Source organism: Trachurus japonicus, chromosome 11, assembly GCF_045865225.1.
Source record: "Trachurus japonicus isolate A0001 chromosome 11, Traja_1.0".
NCBI lineage: Eukaryota > Metazoa > Chordata > Actinopteri > Carangiformes > Carangidae > Trachurus > Trachurus japonicus.
In genome coordinates this window covers 20,926,010-20,934,754 of record NC_140917.1, presented here as the reverse complement: position 1 = coordinate 20,934,754, position 8,745 = coordinate 20,926,010, and the positions used below count along the sequence as shown (strand labels likewise).

The following is an 8,745-nucleotide window of genomic DNA, read 5'->3' as shown; positions in this document are numbered from 1 at the left end:
ATACATGTAGAGTGAGTCACATGTTCATGTGACACGTAGAGTAAACTGACACGGGTGCACAAACTTCATATTGCACTGTGAATTATGTATTTGTGACACAACCTAGAGGCTTTTATGGCTCCAGACAGGTTACACACAAGAGTTATATTCGTTGTACAAAAGATGTAAATATGTATATTTGAAATATGTGTGGAGTTGTTGAATAAAGATCACATTTTTTCATATTCATACAGATTTTTCTTTCCATTACTGCTTGTCCTCCTCTCTCCCTCTCCCTCTCTCTCGCACTCACACACACACCCACCCTTGCAAACACCTGCACATTACATTACACAGCTCAGCCGCATGCCTGGAAGGTTTCCCTGAAAGACTTCTCCCCACACAGCTCTTCATCACTGCCAGTGAACTTGATACATTTTCTCATTTTCTTCAGCACTTTCAATTTCATCCCTGCAAGGGAGAAAAACTCTCCCTCTCTCCATCTCTGCCTCTAACCGCTTACTCCTCTCTGACCTTTGCGTAATGTAACATTTAACTCCTCAAACACACAAATGTCAATAATGGGTCGGTGTCTTTTCCTGGAATACGCAAGAGGGAGCGTACTTTCCTTTTTGTCTTGAGGTCAAACCATCAAACACGGACCACCAGCACCATTTAAACTCACATGCCCATGTTCTTTTATATGTAATCCACTTTTTCTTGTGACTCACAGTTTGACCTATAAGAGCTTGGCGCGTCTCCACCCCTCTCTGTGTTATGACTACCCAAGGCATGGCTGGCTGGGGCTTGCGTAAGCGTAGTGTGTGCATGTACATGCGCATACCTGCCTGCAAGTCCACATTTGTGTGTGTGTATGTGTGTGCGTGAGAGCACAAGAGTCAGATTAAGTATCAACAGGGTTACTGGAGTGCCTCAGCTGCTGGGAAGCTGCCAAACCCACGATTGCCTAACACGTCAGAGTCGCACTCCTCCGGGAATGACAGGGGCCCCTAAAAGTAGGCTAATAATGGGTCAAATAATGAATATCTAGAGAAATGTGTACATGTGTGGGAAAGGGTGTGTTCGAGATGGGAGTTTGTTTGTGGGAACTCCTCATTCACGAGATACAAGATTTAATGGGGGATGTATTTCAGTATTTTCACCAGCCCACTCTATTTCTACACACTTGATATGAAGCCAAGAGCTAGTTAGCTCAGCTAGCATACAAAACTGGAAATTGGGAAACAACTAGCCCAAAGGTAATAAAAATCAGCCCAACAACACACCTTTAAAGACACTGACTCATAACCTCCCAGAAAACACACAGTCTTCCATTTATGCTTCAGCTTTTTTTTTTTGTTGTAGCTGTTTTTTACTTAAGTATGAACCAAACAAGATATAAATTAGTAATGAGTAAAGTTGGGGTGGTCTTGGTAGGCAGGTCTTGTTACTTTTTGACAGAGCCAGGCCCATTTTTAGGCTTTCTAACAGGTAAAGCTCCCAAATGTAAAACAAGGGTACATTAGTTTAAAGCTTCAGTAAGGATAGGTGAGGTAAAAATGAGACGAGGTGTTAACAAATGGGCTCTACTGTATTGTGTGTGGCTGTGTGAGCTCATCCTGTCCCTTGGCCACAAGTGTAAACTTTATCCTTCCTGGTTATCCGGGATCATTATAGTTTCCCAAGCATGTGGCGTAATCCTTAAAACAACAGACTCCACAAACTTCCTCATAACAAAATGGATGTTGCACACACTGGAGTGTCATAGGGTATTTCCTTGGTCCTGTGTGACTTCATTTTTTAAATACACATTATACAACAGAGTGGGTAATACTGCAGTCACCTGTTGCATTCAAATAAAACATGTGTATCATTGAGGAATGTAAACTTTCCTGATAAAAACTGTGTTGTTTGTTGTTGGTTTTCCCCCGTGGATCATACAAAAGGTTGTAACCCGAGGTTTCACTCAGAGCCCACACAAGGAAGTGAAGAAGCAGATCTGAGATTTGACAGTAAAGCACCTGCTCCACTCTCCACTCTGAGGTGATGTTAGGCATTGTGCTTCTTCCTGGAACTCGCTGGCACTGCCGCGCGCTGCACTGATGCAATGGAAACAGCCTCCCCTGTTTAAATTACTCTGACCTGATTTATTTCACAATAAAAGCCCCTGAAGGAATCTGAGGAAGGTTGTGCCGATTATAGTTCAGAGAGGACACCGAAGGCTTGTTATAATGCTGGTATTTTCAACTGTCATCTTAAATCACAAAGGGCATACCTGGGATTCATTTGAAATAAATGAAGTTGTGATCTCTGCTGTCACCTTGTGGAGGCACAGCAAACTGCAGCTTTAGGAGTATGACAGATACAGTGCAGGGCTTTTTTTCTTTTTTCTTTTTAAGAAACTGCAACTTTATAGCAAAGATACTTTAGTGAGAGATATGACATAATTAATTGCATTTGAGGTGTATGATCCTGTATTGACAATTGCCATAGTTTCTTGGGAAGGCACTAGATAGTCATTTCATTACATTTATGTTAACTGTTACCAAAATGGATTTTGTGAGTACGGTGGCGTGCAGCCTTTCAGTCTGCGTGGGATCTCTCTAGGTTCTCTGTCTCTATGTCAGCTCTGCAATAAACTGGCAACCTGTCACACAGGTAAGTGGTATAGACAATGGATAGATGGATGGAAGGAAAATGGATTTCCATGCAAATGTGCATGTGCAGCTCTTTTCAGAATATTAGCAGTCGAACTAGTAAGACTAATGCTAATCAACTTTTGCTGATCAATAAAGCTTTGATACATTAATTTTAATTAAAAAGCTGTTAGTTGTCTTTTTAATGTTACATACAGAAATACTATCCTTTTCCTTAAAAAAAACAAACAAAAAAAACAAAACACGTATAGATATATTTTGAATATACTGCATGTATGTTTCTCTCTATTTTTATTTTTATTTATTTATGTATTTTTTTTTATTTTATTTTATTATTATTATTATTTTTTTTTTTCCATCTTTTTCTCTCACTTGTGCCTATTTATTTCAATTGATTATGTAAAAAATTTAACTAGAAGACAGGCAGATGTACGGTATATTGTTTTTGTATTTTTGTTTTTAATTTTTCAAAGGAAATGTCATTTTTCATGCTGTTTAACTGTTGGCTCCAGTTCAGGGTTGGGGGGAGGAAGGGGAATTGTGTAAAGACTGAAAAATCAATAAAGATATGTGTTAAAAAATAAAAAATAAAAAATAAAAAAAAAGCTGTTAGTTAACTTACAACGTGTACCTTATTAGAATGTGTAACAGATTATTTCAAGTTTGTTAGAGTTGTTTGTCTATGCTGAAATGAAGCCCAATGTAGACCCAGAAAGACGATTAGTTTGCCAACTATGAATGAATTTCCATCTATTTTGATAATCACACGAACAGTTGACACCTGTATTGTTTGCCTCCATGTTTACCGACTTGCAGTCTTCTGCTTCTCTGCCTTTGTTGATCTTTGTGCCGTACTACCACCTGTTGATTAGTGTTATCAAAAATATGAAACTGGCAGGTAAGTTTATTATTCCCCTTTACGTTTATACGCAAGGACAAATAAAACCAACTAAGTCCACTTGTAAAAATATTGCTCTGTTGCACAACTAGAACTTTAATCGAGAAACACTAAAAATCAAATCAATCAGCCTCGACAACAATCATTAGTTCTTGCAGCCTGATAAAAACGGGCATTGCAGGAAAACATGGCACAGCCTCATGTCTTTCGCTCCTCTGACAGAGTAAGTCTGTGGGTGTTGTCGGGTCAACAGCCTCTTAAACACCGACAGGAGAGGAATAAAGAGTATTTCTCTGATGAGGTTATTTCAAACAAAGTGGACCCTCGGGGCTCAGCGGTACCACCACCATGATTGTTTTCTATTCAGACAAGGCGAAACAGAAAAACATTGTTCACATATTAAAACCTGCTGATGGAACGGCCCTGGGTGCCTTTATTTACTTTGTTTATCATGACTTGAAGGAGTTTGTGAACAAAAATTAAAATCAATCAATGTGTTTTTTCTACCAACTGCTATGTAGCCTCAAACTGATAGACAAGCTTGTGCAGAATAATTTAAGGCAGAAAACCTCTTTTATAGTCAGTGTTCAGACAGGAAACATCCATCTACATCCATTTTCTGTGCCACTTATCTGTGCAGGGAACCAATTCCAGCTGACACAGGGCGAGAGTGGGGTACAGCCTGGACAGGTCGCCTGTCTATCATAGGGTCGGCATAACCTCACACACTGACAAGAACACCTACGGGAAATTTTAAAGTGTGCATATCTTGGAGAGGATGCCCAAGTACGCAGAGAGAACCCATAAAGTGTTGTGTGTTGTGTGTTAGTATTCGTTTTCTTGAGACAAGTTCAGAATCATACAAACAACCTTCTTGTTCTGCCTCCATCACTTCTTCCATTGTACCGACATTAGCACGTTAACCAGTTTGTTATTGTCGGATACTGAGTCACTGTCTTATCCAGTCTGAGGAAGTAGCGCTGCTCAGGTGATGTATGGAAACGTTTGTGTTTCTGATGGCTGAAGCTCTTGCTAGGCCTGCTAGGTAAACAACTGTTAATGCTAACAAATAGCTGCTTTAAAGCAACTGATTAACCAAAGTAAAATCTCTGCTTCGGGAGTCGGCTATAGGGTCAGCTGTGTCCAGGATGCTCTTTGCTGTGAAATCTCCAATGGAGACAGAGCAGTAGAGCTCTTCTTTCTAATATCATAGCCACAAAACAACAGTACATCAAATTGTGTTGAAGATTAGTCGATCTTTTATCTCTATGGATAATCACTTGTAAGAAATCTTATCAGACTCCATAACCATTGACTACAGTATGAGGTGAACTGTTAGAAAACATAATGACAACACATTCCCAGGAGAGGGCAGTGTTTTCATGCACACGGACAAGTTTTTCTTTATAATGCTTTATAATGAAACGTCTTCTTTCGAACTGGTACAGGTGGACTCTAGGTTATGGTTCTTGTAAATATGATGTTATGATATTAACAGTGAGAACTGCATATTACTGTATGCTTGTGTTTTATGCATCTGCTGGACATAACTGAAGTGTATCAGACAACCTCACACCACTGGGTTGTCATTGGCTTTCCCATACTCATGCAGTCCCACCCTGTATTTTTATTTGAGGACTTACAAAATGAAACAACCTCAGATCTGGGTTTTATGAGGTCTTAAAACTCAACAGACCCAATACTGTTTGAATGGTTTGGTTGTGAAATTGTCCATCTGTCTGTGGAACCAGTTTTTCCTTTCCTTGGTCTAAAAATAAACTTGTTTTAACAAAGCACATGTGGAATATATAAATTTGTGTTCTCAGTGGCTCCTAAAATAATTATGTTACTGCTCCGACAAATGTCCTGTAAATCAGTCATTACTGTGAGAACATCTACATATTTGATCTTCCTGTTTCGTGTTGGAGTTGCTCAACATAGCTAAGAAGATGATTCAAATGTCGGGTGAAATGAATTCATGTTAATTATGTGAGAATATATTTCCCCATGCTGTATTGTAATATCACTGCTGTGTTCATTTTCTATGAGATTTCACCTTGACTGAAGTGTTTCCTCCTTTATTGTATTAAAGATTAAAGAGACACTTTAAAGGGTGGCAGAGGATTGAACTTGAACTCACGACATCCTTCCCTCAAGTATGCGCTCTCCTGGTTAGAACAAAACAAGCGATCTATTTTACGAGGCAGGCCAGGTGTTTGACATCACACATGAACTCAGTAGCAGGCTACGTCCATTCACTGCTAACCGCTACAGAAAATAGTCTGCATGTCATTTCATGAAAACCACTGTATGTTTTGCTGCAGTTTCCTAGAAATGTGTTATTCCAGCGCTGGCTTTGTGCACTCAGGCTGCAGTATTAACGCTGACATCACTGACTCACGGCCGCCACAAATGGAGACAATGGGGTGTACCAGAGCGTTCCCTGAAAGCTTTGTGTCATTCATAAAAACCACACTGACAGACAGCTCCAAATAATCTGGATTTCTCTAAATTCTGCCATGCTCTACTTATAGTGCCAATTGTGATTATCTGTGGCCAGAGTCATGTGGCGCTCAGGCCCATCGCGGCAGAATCATCACAAGACTAACACAGATAGACAATCTTGCACACTTTGATCTGACCACCTCACTGGGCTGCAGGAAAAAAAACATAATAAAACCAAGGTCGGAGCCTTTTTTTCCCTTTTTACTCTCTCATAGTGAAGCATACTGCTGTGATGCCATGCTTTCCTTTGGGATTTTATTTAAAGTGCAAAGCTAGTGTCCTCGCCCTTCCTCGAGTGCAGCCGTACTTCTCTGGTTAATACTAAAATGCTGCCGTTCTCCTGTTGTCATCCTGTGAGGGGTTTTCCTCTCGTGCATGTCACTCATGCTTCAAGCAGCACATGGTATCTTGTGCTTCCAGCGCTGCCTTGTTCAAAAGGCACTGTGTCAACTTGCCTAATAATTCCCAACTTTTTACTTCCCCTCTACAGACCCTGGTGCTTGAATACAATCGCTGCTAATCTCTGAGCAATAAACACACGCCTGTGAGGAGAGCAGAAATGATTGTGTTTTTCGGATGAAGGAGTTGATTATTTCTTGTAGGAAGGTTAAAAGGCTCCTCCAAAATATTGTCATAAGAAAGAAAATTAAATCCTGCACAGCATGAGAGCTGACCTGTAATGGTATTTTAATACTAAACCAGTTAGTTAGAGAGAGACCTGACATTTGTATTGCTCCACACGAGGGTGTACTGTATACATAAGCTGCTTAATTCCTAACCCCCTGGCTGCAAAAATGATAGATCAGCACTTTCTTTTACTGATGGCAGAGAGAAAATAGTGCATCGGCCAAACAGATTAGCTCAAAATTAAACAAAGAGCACAGTGTAAGGGGATTTGCTCTGTCACACAGGGCAGCGTGGACCAAATGAGTATACAGTGGCTATGGCTACCGCCTTTGTGGTCTTTCATGCCATTGAGCTTTGTAATGATTCTTATTCTCTAAAAATGCCCATTAGCCAACTTGCTGTTCACTTCAAGCCAGTGGATTAGATGTTGAGTACATAGGTACCATTGTGTGTTACCCAGCAGCATTAACCCTTGTCCTCCTCGCATACCCACATCCACAACAACACACTTGAGAAGCTAAAAATAAAAGGAGAAAAGAGAGATGGAGAACCACGGCGCCTGTTCATATGTCCAGTGGCTACCAGGACATTAAGAGTTTATTTACTCAAGTGAGGTACATGTATGTTATTACGTTTCATTTCTTATCCTGCTGCTTTTTATGGTGGCAGATAAATCTGTTGGACAGTCAGTAGACACCAAATGTATTACGTTCACCACTCAGGTTATCACTCAAAAGAGTGAAAGAGAAATGGGACTCACTCACTTTTTTGGCCACAGCTCTCTCTCACTCATATGGTAACATAATGTACCATACCAAAGTCCTAATAACGTCTCTGACCTGCCCAGAAGTTCAGAAGCAACATCGACATTCGTCTGGAGTCAAATGAAGAATATTTATATCCAACATTAACTTTTTGCTTAGGATGTGTTTTGCTGCTGGGGGAAATATCTGGCTGTTTAGCTGCCAAATGCTCCAATAACAGTGTAAATAGTTGCGTTTTTACATATCCAGCAACATTAGACTTCATTTCAGGTTAAGTTTCTGGTACCTGATGAATAAAAGTCAAGTATTCGCTCTAATCTGAGGCCTGTTTCTCTTCACACCAACTCAAATAAGGCAAATAACTGTCTCTTCTTCAGCTGTCAAAATGCAGTGCCTTGTTCACCAGTGAGTCACTAGCTATGGTCTGCTGTGGGGTGATTTTCAAACAGCTACCTGCTGTGTCCAAAAACGACGTGAGAGTGAACCAACAGAGTAAAGCTGTGGGCCCAGAAGCAAAACAGCTGAAACTCCACAAAACCCCTCTCATATTATCACTAGTGGGGGCGTGGGGGGTTTAGATATGACATAGTATCACAATATTTTGTGTGGCAATATTGTATTGATACACAGACACCAAGTATCAATCTTTTAAGGTAATTGCAAATTCAATTTTAAGTTTTTTGTACAAGAATACTAGAGTACTTTTTATGACTGTGTTGGTCAGTCTGTTTGCTTGAAAATCCAATTTTGCAAGAATGAAACCTTTATCTAGATAAAACACATGTCGACACAGTTTTACTTTCTTATTACCTTTTTGCAGTTGGGAAAAGGTAATAAACTCAACTTTATGACAATGTGTAATTGCAATACTAAGGAGGGATAGTGCAAAATGTTTACAACTGTAACAAAGTCATATCATCAAGTATCATGATGATATTGTTGATGTAATTTCCACCCCATTTTGATGTTACTGAATTAAGCAACAAGTCATCAATTTGCAGAATATTCAGACTGTGGTATTCCTATTAGGGCTGACCCAAAAAAATCGTTTGCCATGGTAATCGATCATGAAGTCCGTGATCGATTTTTTTTCCTTTTTTCCTTTTTGACACCGGTTCTCATCGTTACGATCGCGCACCCCCCAGCTGTCGAAGCTTCGATTTTGATCGATTTTATGTCCGCGAATAATTGATTATCTAAATATGATAATCGGGACAGCCCTAATTCCTATGTTTGAGGATTCAAGTAAATTGAGCAAACCACCGCACGCCACGCATGAACCTCATGTTCTTGCAGTCTTAACAAAATGACATGC

The 8,745-nt window shown here is 39.9% G+C and overlaps 1 long non-coding RNA gene across 1 annotated transcript in view; it reads right to left on the bottom strand.

Moving 5' to 3' along the window:
* LOC146978763 (uncharacterized) overlaps nucleotides 1–8,745 on the bottom strand; it is a 32,977-nt gene that overhangs the window by 8,195 nt on the left and 16,037 nt on the right. The window lies entirely within an intron of this gene.